The sequence below is a fragment of the Amblyomma mixtum genome, chromosome 8 (genome assembly GCF_055824585.1).
Source record: "Amblyomma mixtum isolate Tamu chromosome 8, ASM5582458v1, whole genome shotgun sequence".
NCBI lineage: Eukaryota > Metazoa > Arthropoda > Arachnida > Ixodida > Ixodidae > Amblyomma > Amblyomma mixtum.
In genome coordinates, this window is record NC_143019.1 from 125883321 (window position 1) to 125897844 (window position 14524).

The 14524-nt window shown below is 47.4% G+C and overlaps 1 protein-coding gene across 3 annotated transcripts in view; it reads left to right on the forward strand.

Annotated features, from left to right (window-relative positions):
- The window catches only part of LOC149334240 (uncharacterized), a 100041-nt gene that overhangs the window by 13656 nt on the left and 71861 nt on the right, over positions 1-14524 (forward strand). Inside the window, exon 1 of one of the 3 annotated variants that reach the window (XM_089555094.1) lies at positions 4726-4973. The exons of the other annotated variants lie outside the window; for them this stretch is intronic. The gene's annotated coding sequence lies outside the window, so the exon portion shown is untranslated. Of the gene's footprint in view, positions 1-4725; positions 4974-14524 lie in introns of those variants that run through there. 3 annotated transcript variants of the gene reach the window in all.

Below are 14524 nucleotides of genomic sequence, written 5' to 3' on the forward strand. Positions count from 1 at the left end.
ACGCCAACGCTACGTCCTTCGTAGCGCACATTGGAGGAAGCAGACACGGGAAATGCCGCTTTTCATGTATGGGAGCACTTACCCACTAAAAGGAGACCACCCCCTCAAAATACGAGCAATATGCTTCCAAGTGCATGTTTTAATAATAGAACATGAGCTCATGATCGGTTTCGGCTTCCTCGGAAATCTCAAGATGGGAGCCACGAACAATCCCGCTTCTCCAAGATTCACCGCCCATGGCGTCTAGGCATGCACCTCAGCGCAGAGAACAGCGCACGTCGGGAGACGCAGGGCAAGTATTCCCGTGTGGCGTCAGCGGTCGCAGACTTGCCAGACCAGCAAGCTGTTTATAAAATAAACTAAAATCACTCATTCTAGATGTACAGTCAGGCCGGAATGAAACGCGAACAGAGCATGTCAAGAAAACAAAATATTTTACCTGCCTACTTTCATCTGAAGTGTACAACTAGCCTGATTCATGTGTCTGGGTAAAGGGCCTACTGAAATGCATAATCGAAAATAGGTTGTAAAGGAATATCTCGCTGAAAAGCAGAAATGTATGATATATGCGTGTTCGCGTTTCATTCCGGCCTGACTGTACAAAACCGCCTCGAAGGAACACAAATTCTAAGAATTATAATTTGACGTTTGGGGAATAAAATGCGACACATGTATTTTATGTTCCAACATTGGCCGTTGGGGTCACTTTCAAGCATTTTCATCGTCAGGTTCCATGAGCGGTAATTACTGCAGCTGGAAGGCATCTGCAGTGTAAGACAATATTGAACTTGTGGTAGCTCTTTTTTTCTTCTTTATTCTTTGCTGGAACACAGAGTGGGCAAACACTGTTTGGACCCAGAGCCAATTGCTTGTAACTGGTCTAGCGAGAAACGCACGGTGGCATACAGCAAAGAAAAAGTAAATTTCAACACATAAGATGCAGAAATGCATAAATAAATGAGGTAATACTAGAAACACTCATAAGAGCGCAGATAAAAATGCAGTCAATAAGATAACTGAAGAGTAAACGAAGTATACACAATCTAAACAAATAATTCGAACAAAAATGCGTGAAAGCCATCGTGAAAATATATACCTTAAATATTACCGAACATTTGGGGAATAACTTGAGGGGCTTACTGCAAACAAATTTACCATAGCCAGGGGGGGGAGGGGGGGGGGGACTTAGGAGTCTGGTTTAGGTACAAATTTTTGCAATAAGTTTAGGATCACAAGGGGCAAAAATGTAATAAATAAAGTAAAGAACAGCATTAAATGAGTACTGTGCCAGGATTATAATCACATATGCAGGGTGTCATGCTAGACAATGCAAAGCTCTTAAAGCTGCAGCAATGATGTACAGTTAGAACACAAAACTTCACCTAAAGAGCCGCGTTCATTTCAGGGTAATATTTTTGCAACTGGAGTTGAAAGCTATTAGCGGACTTCAGTTCGTACGGTAAATTGCTCGAAATGTCAGCTGATTTAAAGTATACATTAAGCTCACAGTCGGCAGTTTGTTCGTGCTACCTTGAACTTCCATAGTCGGATACAACTCGACGCAAGATCGAAATGTCAAATGTCCTTAATACCCTCAAGAGAGGCGTTTCAGCTAATCATGTAGACCAATTCTCATGACATCTTGGTTAATCCCCTGATACTTGCCTGACTGACATCGCAGAAGGTGACAGATGAAAGGCGAATCATCTTCATTACATGCCCTGCCCAAGCGCATTTCTTCCTCTTGATTTCCACGGGGATGTCATTAACTCGCGTTTGTTCCCTCGCTCATTATGCCTGCTTCCGGTAGCTTAATGCTATACCTATCACTAACCATGGCTTAATCGAATTAATCGCGGTGTCTTACAAATCGGTGGATGCCATTGACTGGAGGGCCTCTTTTAAGGGCCATCTGCGGCGTCGTTTTGAGTTGTAACCGAGTATACTAAGTAAGACTTTGTGTGCTAATGGTAGGGATGCTGAACAGGGTTGCATAAGGAGACGGAATTATTGCGTGAGTCATTGCCTCATACATCGTTCGGACATTGTCATTTAGCATCCCCTCTCAGCCTATGTATACATCAATCACAATAATGCCGATAAGTAATTCGCATTTCATATCCGCACTACGGCGTTGCCTTGTGGTCGGTTGCATTAGGATCGAGGCCCTAAGAAATCAGAAATAATCGTGTCATATTGGGCTTCTGCGCTTGCACTCAATGTTGCACTTCATCCACTTATGAGTTGCAGTTAATCAGTGGCAGCACATGTATGGCTAGAATAACTGTAATCTGATTTTTCATTTCTACCTGACCCTGAGTGGCTCTGAAGCGCTGTCAAAACGGCGTTCACGGTGCTCCGTATCTACCACGTGCGAAGTGAATTCACTGATTTTTGTCAAGACTACATTACGACAATTATTCGGGACGCATACAGAAGTGGTGTCCAGTGGTGCTATATTTTTCTTTGAACAATCCGACGACTCAATGTCCCTTACCAGGAGATCGCTCGGGCACTTAGAAAGGATCTAGCGAAAGCAAGAACTGAAGAGCGAAACCACGCATGCGTAACGTCGCAGCCTGACACATGATAACCCCGCCGCACTGGCTCAAACAAGATGGTGTCTAGTTTCTGAAGGTCGCAAAGTTGGGCGAGTTGGATGGAAGTAAACATGCTGCAACTGCGCAAAAAACGGCGGGTGCTATGTCCTCTGGCCTTTTGTTTGCCCTTCGTATTCTGCGCTGTTGCATCCTTGTCCGGTTCCTTACCAAAGTTTTCTGCGACTTTCATTCCTGCCGGATTGCGATGAATATGGAGTAAAAAGCGTTCAAAAACCTTAGCCGCTTAAAATTAAAATGGGGCCCTTCACAATCATTTGGCTTCGTTTCTACACTTTACTTTGAAGAATGAAAAATAAAGTATTTAGGAATATTAGTGGCTTTATTTAGCAAGTTCGCACCAATGGTTCCTAAACATGATTTCGCAACTATAACACCGTGCAGCCATCAGTACACAAGCATATTAGTGCCAACATTTAAAACGACTGCCAGCGGGCCAACGAGGATCGCACTCACATTATCCACAGGGATGTAAATTTAAAGCTCATCTTAGTAGAGTCCACATCTGATCAACCTTGTTACAGACACATGTTGTCAGGCACTTGCAATATCATTAAAGCTGAGAATTTCTTCATGGTCAGCAGAGGTGCTGTCCTCACCGCTGTTACTGTTGCGACCTCTCAGAGTTTATTTATTTATTTGTACCTCACAGGCACCGAAGAACATTGGGTGAGGGGTGCAAATCGAAAAAAGGAATATGCAGAAGGAAAAAACCATAATAGCGGTACAAGAACGCGGTACAAAACGGAGTTAAAATAACATCATACTCAAAAATAGAAAGAAAAATAAGCGAAACGTGAAAAACAAAGGCAACCAGGGGCAGCAGAAGAAGTGGTAAATGGGAAAACGTTAAGAACAAATGAAACTGTCGTACATTTCAAACATCACTAGGGCAATAAATGTGTACAAAGATGTTTTTTAAACTCTCCAGGATCAATGAAAGAGATTATGTTGCCAGGAAGATCATTCCAGAGATTTATTGCTCTAGGTAATGCAGAAGAATTAAATGACAGGGTCTTTCCATATATCCGGTATATTGTATCCGGTATAGTTGCCTAAGTATCTGGCTGTGTGGCTCAGTATCGAACAGTGTGGCATGCGTACTCTAGACTACAGGTGTTCTTAAGGTGCACCTCCAAAGAATTACTAGAAACTCATGAACAAACGTGCATGCGCGTTCCTGTCGTCAAAACCATTCAAGCTGCATGGCCATACTCCTTGAGTGCCGGACCTTAATGGCAGTACGAAGATGATTTCGCGCAAGAGGTATTAGAAGCTCCGTATACTGTTAAAAGGAACAGTTAGCTTTCTGTCGCCATCCTAGCTCCACTGCTTTTCCCAACTCTTTTGGATTGTGCGCGCATATTGCGCTTTCATCTTTTATAGCACGAAGCCACAAACAATTTAAATGATAACTCATCTATTGAGATTAAACAGAAGATACTTTACTGCCTGGGAATCTACAGCTTTAGTGACTCTGTACACGTGTCACTGCGTGGCTCCTCACAAGATAAGCAGTTAAGTGAAGAAAATTGAAGACAATGAATGACCAAGAGCGGAGCTGGCATTACCCTCGAATGGAATTAGTGTCCTCTAGCCACACTTACCAGTAACACTCTTATTGGTAACTCGAGTACACCTAGATTGCAGCATTTTTACATACTTCTTAATAATGGTGTTCATTGGAGCTGTTCTCATCGATATTATTGAAAGGCGAACAATGAGCGTACCTTGCCCAAAGAAGTAGTGGACACTGCGACCCAAAACTGAACGGAAAAATGCGAGCCACTGGGCAGTGAAGCCAAGAAACCAAAGCATGAGCCCGACTACGCGCCTTCCATTTCACGCGCCGCCAGCTTTCCTTCCCCAAAAAGATGGGCAGGCGAACGGAGACGCAAAGCCGCGGACACAAGGGAGACGCCGGGCACAGTGGGAAACCGAAAGCTTCTGCCGGCGAGCTCCTTCTGCGTAGCAGTCGGTGTCCGACCGTAGATATGGGCCGCCGCTTTGGAGATCTTCCGCACAGGATGAAGCAGAAGACTTCCCCGCGGCGTCCGGTTTCTCCCGATAGCGAGCCAGCGGCCCGATATATCCGGGCCCCTGTCTCACGAGAAGCGGGGCTCGCATTCCGCCCGCCTGCCGTCGCGTCGGTGGCGGAATCTGTTCGCGACAGCCGAGTGTTGCAGCCTGGCCATGGAAGCGAATGTGACGTTGCGCTGTCGCCACATCAGTCGAGTTTCACTTTGGGCTATCTTTCTTCGTTTCTTCTATCATTCCTTGTTGCCCTCAGCTCTGCGCTGATGGCTTCTGCTGCGCCGACGGTGGACGTCGTGAAAGGAACGGAAACGGCGTATGGTGTGTAGCTTTATTTTTCTTTCATGCTGTGCTTACACATGGTACTTATTTTGTGTTGTGGGTTTCTTATCGTGGGGAGGCTTTCAGTGATCACTGTACGTCTTGGAATTTGGCTCAAATGTAAGCACAAGAGCCACCGCTGTGGCCATGAGAGTGTGAGCTCGGCTTCCATGATTCTATGAAAGTGGCAAACAAGGACACAGAGGCTTGTCTTTCTGGCTGACAGCCTGATCTGCGCTTTTTGTCATTTTTGGTTTCCTTTTGTATATAGAGATTACCAGTCCGGTGTCATTTCATACATATATTGCGCGTGTGTGTGTGTGTGTGTGTGTGTATTTGTGTGTGTTATACTTTGCACTGTATAACAGTCGTATGGCATAAACGTATAAAATAGTTGTTAATTGTTTACACCGCTTCTAGTTTTGAAATCAGCAGTGTGGTTGCGCTTTTTTCTTTCTGCTGTACTAAAAGAATTACATTGCTCGACATCCCTATCAGATATACTTGGCTCCCAGGTGCAAAATAATTCTCCACTCAATCGGATTGGCAGCTAGAAATGTTTATACCGAACCGCAGCGCACCGCCTGAGCATATGGAAATATAAAAAAAAACTGCGCTTAGTCACAACCGCTAGATAAGCCAACAAGCCTCTCGTCCTTACTTCACCGCACATTTTGTCATTGTTCCTTGTGCTTTTATTTCCTCGCGAAGCCAGATTACAAAAGTGCCGGATGAAGGCGGGAAAGCCGCTGCCGGAAACGGTGGGCGTACTGGGATCCTTCATCCGGAAGTAGGGGCCCCTCTCTTTGCCGTCCTCCACCGGTTCTCCGCGCAACATGCCTATCTGTTCGGCGCCGTGGAATGAGAACAAATAAAGTCCGAAGCTCTGGAAAGGCCGATAAAAGGGACGGACGTGTATTACTCTTTTATGCGGTTTGCGCATAGCCTGCGAGCAGGACATAAGCGCAAGAAAAACAAAAATAAAACTCTGTGCTTGCTGATGCGCTCCTGCTAACCCCAGTTGAGGAGAGCGTATACGCTTTTCAAGTTCGATTCCGTAGCATTTGCCGACCGCTTACATAGCGGAAAATCATTGGAGAGTGCGTACACTTTAGATTCTCTTTTTTTATCTTTGCACACATTAAATTATGCGTCAGCAAAAGTGGGCCGCGACTGTCCACGAGAGGACTGGCACCAAACAGAGAAGTTTGTGAGTGCTCTGCGTGTTGTTCGGCAATCATAGCGCATAGTACGGGACAAACGCGGCTGTGAGACTTGCTGTCGCTTGCTAATGGGTTGCGCAAGTTTTAGGCGCCGAAATTTGTCCTTGTCTGCTCAAGGGCACACCAAGATGTGTGGAATGCAGGCGATCACAGGCGAGGCGTTCCTGGCTCTTGAATGTATTCCTCTACTCCAGAGTCAAGAGGTGGGATCCAACCCACCTCAACGTAGTTACAGAGCGGACGCTCGATTAAAAATGATGAACGGCTAGTCACTTGGTTCAGCGCAACTGCGAGGTGAGCGTTGAATCGCATTGTTCAACACAGTTGCGAAGGCGAGTGAACGTCGCCGGCTCCGCAGCTGCACCAAGGCGCGGCTAGTCACATGGTATGACGTCACACACCCCGCTCACCAGCTAGAAGCTCATTTTTCGGAGCGACATGACCATGAGGTTTTGCGTGGGAATGGTAGAGCTTCCGCTCCCAAATGTGGCTGTATTTAGCACGGCTGCTACACCACTGAAACATCGATACACTTAGGCGCCGCGAGGTACTGCGTCCGACATGGCGTGCCTGGCAGATGCGCTGGAGCGCTGTCTATATTTCCTGAGGTCTTGCAGCGAGACATAATATCTGCGAATTGAGTCTCGTGCGCCTCCTTATTTTGTCGGCTGGCCCAAAGACGTTTCCGTCGCAGCGGACCGCCACTTCCGGTTAGGTCCTTTGAGCAAACCAGTGACCCTTTCCGGAGGTCGAAGTTAGGACTTAACCCTTGCTTCTTACAACGCGTCGATTGGCACCTGGACACTAACAGTACACAGCTCATTAGCATGCTTCCTCTCTGCATCCGCAGTTTCACCGACTTGCATCTTCTTTCCCTATCTTCTTCTGGACTCGGACATCAACAACACATCTCTCAGGCTAGAATGTAACTTTTGATATATGGATTCCATTTCTTTGATTTACTCAATTTGTGCCAAATTGCCCGCGTAGGCTGTACAAACAAAAGACGAAAGTAACGGAGCTTAGCGCAAGTCATCAGAACGCGCTGGATGGTGCCCTGCAAAGCAGGCACATTAGGTGATGCGGCTGCATATTGCAGGGATTCCTTCGAGCCATTTGAAACATAACACGCTTTTAACTTCTATTCCTGGCAGATTCAGGCAGAAAGCATCCCAAATCATAGAGGAACTGAACTGATGACGTACTTGTCACCGTACATGCAGCCAAACCTTTTCGAACTCTGTCCGAATTGTAAAAAAAAAAAACTTTATCCTACTATACCCCAGACCAGGATTAGAAACATCACCAGCGAGAACACATCAGCATTATTTTCTGATACTTTATACCATTCGGTGATCGTCGCTGTTTTCCTTTAGCTCATACGTTTCAATCGCCGTAACCTGTCGCGCCACGCGTTGGAAACCGTCGTGTTCGTGATCATGTATCATTTCGTTCTGCGCCAAGGATGTTGGCTAAGGCGGCTGTGGAGACGGCACAAGCTGTGGCGTTTCAAACAACGAAAGACACTTCGCCCAGCGCTCCGTGCTGAATGCGGCGGCAATTAAAGCACCAAAAGCTACTTAGAAGGCAGAGCGCACTGAACTCCTAAAAAAAAAGGCACCAATAGCCGAGGTTCCTCAAGCTAAAAAGGCAGCTAGTGACGCCATGCGCGCGACCCAGCTTCAAAGACACTTGAACGAACGCAGGGGCGCTTTCAGTAGCCAGAAGACCTGAATAGTAATATATGAGTGAGAATACCATCGCCGATGGCTCACGCTTCAAAGCGCTAGGCCTTTCCTTCATAGATTTAGGTGCATTGTAATGGGTTTTTCGGGAACAGAACACAAAACGCAGCACGGCACAAAGCACAAGGCGCGGAACGGCGTTCTCCGACAGTCAGCAGCTCCGACAGCATCAACAGGAAGCGCGCGCTCGCAGAGAGCAGTCCCGCTACCGCGCGGGCACTTCTTCGTCATCACAATGGCCCCCGGCGAAGGAGGAGCCATCCTGGCAACTCACGGCGCGGTACACATCACGGGTTCATGGTAGGGCTTGAAGCGGCTGATGTGAACGGTTTCACGGCCACGGCAGCGGTGGTCAGAGGAGGGTGTCAAAGGTTCCACAACGTAGTTCACGGGGGAACTCTGACAGACAACACGGTAGGGGCCATGATATTTGGTGAGGAACTTGGATGACAGGCCAGGGGGACCAGAAGGGACCCAGAGCCAAACAAGGGAGCCGGCAGGTAGGCGGGGAAAGGGTTGACCAGAATCACGCCGTTCTTTCTGATGATGTTGATCGTCACACGTGAGGGATCGGGCTAGTTGGCGGCATTCTTCGGCGTATTTGGCGATTTCAGAAGCAGGCGAGCAGTCAGATGCGTCTGGATGGTAGGGGAGAAAGGTGTCAATCAAGCAGGTAGATTCGCGTCCATAAAGGAGGAAGAATGGCGAAAACCCTGTAGTAGACAGGACGGCGGCGTAGGTAAGCGGGGCAGCCACTGCCTGCTGAGGGACGGGTAGCACGGCATCCGCGATTTGCAGGGCGTCTGCGACCTGTGCCTGGATGGTCTGCTGAAAGGCCGGCGGAAGTGCTGGTGACGGAGCTGGGGGCGTATGCACGAGCGCGAGTTGACGTGCAACTTCTTCACGGATAAACCGCTTCACCTCCTGCATGAAGTGAGGCTCTCCAGCGACCACGGCATCAGCAGATAGGATCTCGGCCTGCCGCATAGGGCGACGAGCGAGGACGCGTTGCTTGCGGAGCACCTCGTAGCTCTGGCACAAGCTGATGACAGAGGCAACGGTGTCCGGCTGCCTGGCAAGAAGCATTTGAAAGGCATCCTCGTCGATGCCTTTCATAATGTGCCGGACCTTATCGGCTTCAGACATCTCAGAATTGACGCGCTTGCACAGGTCGACGACGTCTTCCACGTAGCTGGCGAACGTCTCACCTGGCTGCTGCGCCCGCTCACGCAAGCGCTGTTCAGCGCGGAGCTTGCGCACACCAGGACGGCCAAATACCTCGGCAAAGCTCGTTTTGAAAGCCGACCAGGTGGTTATGTCTGCTTCATGTTTGCGGAACTAGAGGTTGGCGACGTCAGCGAGGTAGAAAATAACTTTGTTAAGCTTCATGGTATCGTCCCAGCGGTTGTGCGTGCTTACCCGCTCGTAGGACGCCAGCCAATCTTCGACATCACTGTCACCTGTGCCGCTGAAGACAGCTGGGTCTCGCTGCCGAGGCATGCCAGCGCAGATAACGGGTGCTGGCAGTACCGATGGGGGCGGCGGTGGCGGCAGGGCTGTGTCTCTCGGCATTTGGGTGGTAACGGTGCCGTTTCTAAGCTCCAGAACGGGATCAGAGTCCACCTCCACCACTTGTAATGGGTTTTTCGGGAACAGAACACAAAACGTAGCACGGCACAAAGCACAAGGCGCGGAACGGCGTTCTCCGACAGTCAGTGGTTCCAAAAGCACCAACAGGAAGCGCGCGCTCGCAGAGAGCAGCCCCGCTGATGATGATGATGATGTCCTCGGGCTGAATGGCACGTACCCACGCTGCCGCGCGGGCACTTCTTCGTCATCACAGCATGTTCAATAACGGACGAAGTCAAAATGAACACGGACCCTACTACAACGGCAAACCCAAAACCCCATATGCTTGCTTCCCTCGCTAAAACCCATTAGTCATCATGAAGGAAATTAATTAGGGAAGGACAAACATATCCACAATGCAAGCCAAAACTGTTCAAGTCAAGGCCGGAGTTAGTTAATGCAAGGTGTTTCAGTGAATACTTTCAGTAACCTCAAAAACAAGTTTTTTGAGGTGCCCCCCTGGCTTTTTCAGCATATCATTACCCGTGTTGGCGAGACATCAAAAAACCGCTGAATCGTCTTACGTAGTGAAGTGGTTAACTAATTTTTAGTAATAACTTTTAACTAATAGAGTATGGCGCCTAGCTGAAATAAGTCATTTGTAGCCAGTCGTTAGCAATAGCCATGTCAATTTTTAGAATTTAGAAAACTTGATAACCCCTGGCGTTGCGGCTCGAGAAACTTTACCTTTTTTGATTACCTATGTGGACTGGAAAGGTTGCTTTGCCTGAATGCCTTTCGAAAGCTTATATATTTTGCCGCGATGCAGTCATATTTTGTCGAGCCACACTGCCGAAGATAAAGCGTTTTCAAAATTTAAAAACTGATATTTTTCATTACTAACTACGGCTACAAATCTCGGGTCCACTATAGGCGCCTAAGTCTAATAGTTCGAAAGTTAATTATGAATAATTCGTCAACCAGCTTACTAAAAACAATTCACCGGCTTTCTGGTGTCCGCCAACACTGGCAATAAATACTATGCCGCAAAAGCCATATTCTTGTCCCAAAAAGCCTATTGATGACAGTTACTGAAAGTCTTCCCTGAGACACCTGGCATGTGGTGTTGATGAGGTGTTTGCAGCGAATAATCGGCGAGCTGAAGGGAATAAAAAGCTACCCGGTGACATTTTTAACGGATTCAAGTAATAGAGCCGCCTGAAAAGCGGAGTGTATTCGGAGTTTTTCCTGTCCACCAATGACAGGCAATAACACAGCGCCGTCCAGAGAAGGAGAAACGCGCTTTATGTTGGGGCAGAGGGAGGAAAGGCGGGCAGGACTTTTTTTTTCTCCTCCCACTAGCGGCCACCTTCGGAAATGGAGTGCCAAGAGGAGCGGCCCTGCCATCGGCGGAAAGGAATGGCACGTCGTTGAAACTGCTCCCTCCCGTTTTTGTTGGAGAACCCACCGATGTATCGCCCCGGGCTCAATTTCCATCACGTCTCCATCTAGAATCGCGCTGGTTCTCCTGTCTGCCGCCCGTGAGGAAAACAGCGCTTGATGCCGAGAGCCCGGCAGTGCGCCTTGTGTTCGTTTTGCGGGGCTCTATCTTGGAACCCGCGCTCGCTAGAGGCGTTTCGCTCTCCGTTTTCCCTTTTTCTTTTTCTAGCTTCCTTAAGGGTGGTAGACACTGGGACGAAGATACGACGGTGTAAAATTGGGTGAGAGGAATGAATTCATTTTCTCCACATACTCCTCGGGCGCGTTTATATGCCACAAGAATTTACTTTTTCGTATCCCTTTTTTTTTTCTCGAGAGAGTGGAGGTTAATTCGTTTTTGATTACACGAGGCGCGTGAATCTCTGTCATGATGTGTTCGCCGGTGTATATAAAGAAGGGTGCACCTGACTACCCGCGGTTTCAAATTGAAGAGCGCGTCGGGAAGTTTGCGGTGTTTCTCATTTCGGATTCGTCTTCTTCAATTGATATGAGAGAGCTTCAAACCATTGATGCCGAAAAGATGAACCGCTCAATATTTCGTTTTCGACGACGCAGACCTCAGTGACATGTTCCATACCATGTAAACAGAGTACGTTATGTTCGTAACTGCAGGCCTGATGTGTACAACAGTGTGTAGCAGATTCCAGCAGCTGGCGGTGTGGTAGTAGGCGTTATACGTAACTGCAAAGTAATTGTCGTTAACCCGAAGTTCCTAAACGCCTGCTCTTTTTCTTTGTCGCTCTTTCTATCTTCAAGTGTTCTTTTCCTGCTTTGAGAAAACGAGGCAATTCTGGATATCTTCCTTTTTTCACCGCCCTATACAATATCCTGAAAGAGACTCGTCAAGTCCTTGTTGAGGGCTTTGTATATAATGCTTCTTTCTGGCCCTAGTTTTTTGCAGTCGAGCTGCGGTGGACCTTTTATTTGGAGCCAACTACGCATTTCGTGCTCTTTTTCAGTCTAACCTTAACTAAAAAAAAAAGAAACGAAAACATGTTCTTCGGGGTGTTCCTTTGGCCGGAGCGGGCAAAGCGGGGGCCGGGCTTTGCACAAAGCCAACACCAGCCCATCCAGAGATCCTTCGCAATGTCCAACTTTCTGCGTCTTCCTCGTACGTGAAAGACCCGTCTCAAAATGGCTGTGTCCGCAAAGAACTCGGGATTCATTTCTTTATCGCCGTTTTTACGCCGAGGAGGAGTTTCTCCCGCCTAGGCTTTCTGCTGTCTTAACTTTTCTATTTTTCTCGTTTCTCTTCGTCCGGCGCATCCGTTTTATTGTACAACCCGGTGGCCTTTTGAGACTGCCTCCGGGCGAGACGTGATTCATGGCTGTCCAAAGTCCTCAAATCCGGTCTCGGTCATAGCGGCCGTCCGCGGGCTCTTTGTACGCCTGCTAGTCTCCGTTCGTGGGCGCTTTTCTCCACGTCTCCCACCCATGCCGAAATGGTTTTTGTATGCTTAAGTCTGGCGCTCATAGATAATACCACGATGCGAATAACGCTAACTTTAATGACTGAATATAATTCTCATGATGTAGCAGCATAAATTTCAGTGCTGATTTTCTAGTCCATTGCTTGATTGTATTGCTAAAGAATGAAAAAGAAAGGGGACGTTTAAGGACGCTATAGGCTGACGTCTTTTAATGGATCTTGCTCTTACACCTAAGGGAAACTGGGACAAATTCACGTTTGGCGCTATCATTGAGTTACCGTGTTCTAATCACAAATACGCTGCTTTCAGTCAGAACGGAGCTTTTGTAAGCTATAAAATGCCAATAAAAGGAATGCACGTATTGTCACGACCGACCTTTTTCGTAAGCGAACTGCGGTACGTCATGACCTCTTTCTACTTGCGCATTCATGAAGCTACAACGCCATTCACTTGCAAACAGTGCCCACGGGGCTCTTTTCAGTCTTAACCTCACGTGTTCGAATATTGTAGCGTGAAAATTGTTAAGCTTCCGTTTCTCAACTATAAATGCGTCTTTTGCTGCTGCCCAAACTTAAACACGGCCACGGAGAGTAATATAATAGATCTTTTCCAGAACAAAAAGCGGATTCAGATGCCCTCTTTATTCAGTTTTGAAGGTAGTCTATTAGAATTAAAACTTGAAGCAGTAGCATATCACGTGATAAATTGTGAAGGCTCCCTTTTTTGTGAATAGTCTCCAGAACCTCCAAATTTGAAAGAGGCTAGTGCAATCGAAAGACGGAGCACGTAAGAGCGGACGACCAGAAGTGCTACCTCCTCTGTCTTCGTTCTGTGTACAAAAAAAAATAATGACGCTCCAACTAGCCTCCAAATCTTGAACATGGCCCTGTTGAGTAAAGAAACTCGGTAGCCCTACACTGCGGAGACAGTACTATACTGCTTATGAGGAACTGTCTGCATTCCTGACTGCCCGCGGGCGGAGAAGTGAGTGCATTGGGCAAGCAGCGTCCGCAGATTGGAGATATATTGGTCATCGCGAGTGGGACCGGGGCCCTTTCGCGGTTGTCACCCGGGCGCGAGATGAAGTGTATTGACCCAGGCGCTGCAAGGCTGCCATCGCTTCGCTACACTGCCGACCGGTGATTTATGGCCCTCAGGAGCCCGGCCTCTAAGAATGGTTCAGTGCACCGCGATTCATCTCGGTTTTGATCAGGATGCGCAAGCCGCAAGGAAGAAAGTGAAGCTTCGCTGACGGAAACCTCCTGGTTCCCAATGAACTGCTCAGTTCAGCTACAGTGGCTGCTGTAAGTCAAAGTAAGTTCCTCTTGGTTGAGAACCGTAACACATGCCTTTGATGAGCGGAGAAATAAAAAAAAAGGTCTTGATTCCATCTTTCCGTCCGCGGCATTGTTGAAGCATATCCAGCAATTTTGGACAAAAGCATTTTTTAGCGGGAAACAGTTTATGAAGGCATTTTTTTTCATATAACCTAACATTTCAGTTTAACAATCAATATACCCGGCGAAAATCCTACGGAATTGTTGAATTTGTTTTGCTTTTAGAGTTTTCGTTACCGGCAAAATAACTTCCCATTGGTTTTATAGGGCAGTCTTAAATGCTCGATGTGAATGATGGAAACTCGTTAAAAAAACGATTGTGTTACCCTTTTGAAGAATCGATCACTGCCTTCAATATTTCTATGCGAGTATTCTAAAGTTTTTCAATATGCAAAAGTTTTATCCGCGAACGCTGGAAATGTAGCATCGTCTGTGTTACAGTTTCGCGCAGCCTAGCACTGGGTGTGCTCATGAAGGTGTGACTTGATGTTTGGAGCTGCCTTCACCACCAAAGCCTTTGCATCAAACTGCCTAGATACCTCCCTTTCAAAACGAGAAGTGCTGCTCATTTTTCTCGCTATGGATCTAGTGCATTCCCGGCGTATTCGCCAACTGCAGCCTGTACAGCCACAAGGCTTGAAACCACGGTGAATTGATCACGGTGACTGAAGATTGTCACAACGGCTTACCTAAAACGGATAATTATTGCCTAAACAATGCTTAAACGGCGTTATATGCCACTAAGCA